Source organism: Octodon degus, unplaced genomic scaffold, assembly GCF_000260255.1.
Source record: "Octodon degus isolate 3935 unplaced genomic scaffold, OctDeg1.0 scaffold00028, whole genome shotgun sequence".
NCBI classification, from domain to species: domain Eukaryota; kingdom Metazoa; phylum Chordata; class Mammalia; order Rodentia; family Octodontidae; genus Octodon; species Octodon degus.
Genome location: NW_004524604.1, coordinates 17,651,864 through 17,653,542, shown reverse-complemented (window position 1 = coordinate 17,653,542; position 1,679 = coordinate 17,651,864). Strand labels below are relative to the sequence as shown.

The window sequence follows — 1,679 nt, the reverse complement described above, 5'->3', positions numbered from 1 at the left end:
TATGTATATCATTATGGAAAAAACTAAAGCCAAAATGGATCAAAGTTCTAAGCATAAAAACAAATACTAAAGCTACTGGAGGAGAAAATAGGTAGAAATTTTGGGAGTAAGTAGAGACTTCATTAACAAAACCCAAACTGCATGGGAAATGCTTCAAAGAATCAGTAGCTGGAATCTCATCTTATTAAAAGCCTTTGTGCATGAAAGAATGCACCAACAGAATGGAAAGAAAACCCAGAGTGGGAAAATGCTTTAGCTAACTGTCCATCAAACAAAGAACTTCTATCTAGAACATATAAATAATTGAAAAAAAAATCAGATACCTCTATTAAAGACCCAGTCGAGAAATGGGCATTTAAGATGAGCACACACTTCTCTGATGAAGAAATAGAAATGGAAAAAAATATGAAAAAATGTTCAACATGTTTTGGATTATTGGATATTCAAGAAATGCAAATTAAATAACACTGAGATTCCATCTCATCCCAGAAAGAGTGACTCGATCAAGAATTTTCATGGAGGCTGGGGGTATAGCTCAGTGGAATAAGTACTTCCCTGGCAAGCGCAAGGGCCTGAGTTCAATTCCTTGTTAAACACACACAAACACACACACACAAAGAATTTTCTTGATTATCAAGAAATCAACCAACAACTAATACTGGAGAGGTTATGAGGATAAAGGAACCCTTCTGAATTGTTGGTGGGAATGTAGACTGGTACAACCACTATGGAAATAAGTGTGGATTTTCCTCAAAACACTAGGATTAGAGGTCCCATCTGACCCAGCTATTCCCTTTTGGGGGATCTTCCCAGAAGAATTAAAGACCTCACACCACACCAATATATGTGCAATCATGTTTATAGCAGCAATTTGTCATAAATAAATCTTGGAAACAACTCAATGCCCATTAACCAAGGAATGGATAAAAAAGATGTGGCATTTTTAATACAATGGAGTACAACTCAGTTCTAAAGAAGGAAAAACTTGAAATATTCATAGGGAAATGGATGCAACTTGAGAACATACTTATAAATGAGATACAACAGTCTTGCATGTGCACACATAGTATTGCCCCCCTAGTGTAAGAAACTGAAAGAGTAAATAGGACCCAAAAGTGTGCAACTAAGATTATGCACGGGAAAGAAACTGCTTAAAATGAAAGAGAAATTGGAAGGGAGAAAAGGAGAAAAGATGGAAGGGAAAAGGAAAAATAAATAAACCCACACAACATAGGTAACATAGTCATACTACTAATTGCTATTAGTTCACTGAATAGAAATGTTCATGCCTCTATTGTTTGATCAGTCTTTTCCGTCTGTATCTTACAACCTGAGCAACTACTTTGAAGATAACAAAATGCAGTGTACTGACCATTGTTACCCTCCTATAATCTTGCTTTGAAATTGTATACCATTGTTTTACTTTTCTTCTTTCCTTTAAAACAAAAACTATATATTGTGGGGAATAATTGGCTTATCACAAGCTTGAGTGTGATTAGATTTAACAGACATTTCAAAATTGTCTACAAATGAATGTGCCATTTTCCTCTTTTATAGGCAATTTGCTGGGATATCTGCTTCCTTAAGACCTTCTAAGCCTGGGAGATAACTCAGTGGAATAAATGCTTGTCTGGCAAGCATAAGGTCCTGAGTTCGATCCCTGGTACCACCTAAAAAAA

The 1,679-nt window shown here is 35.7% G+C and overlaps 1 protein-coding gene across 1 annotated transcript in view; it reads right to left on the bottom strand.

Moving 5' to 3' along the window:
- Slc9a9 (solute carrier family 9 member A9) overlaps positions 1-1,679 on the bottom strand; it is a 711,270-nt gene that overhangs the window by 300,410 nt on the left and 409,181 nt on the right. The window lies entirely within an intron of this gene.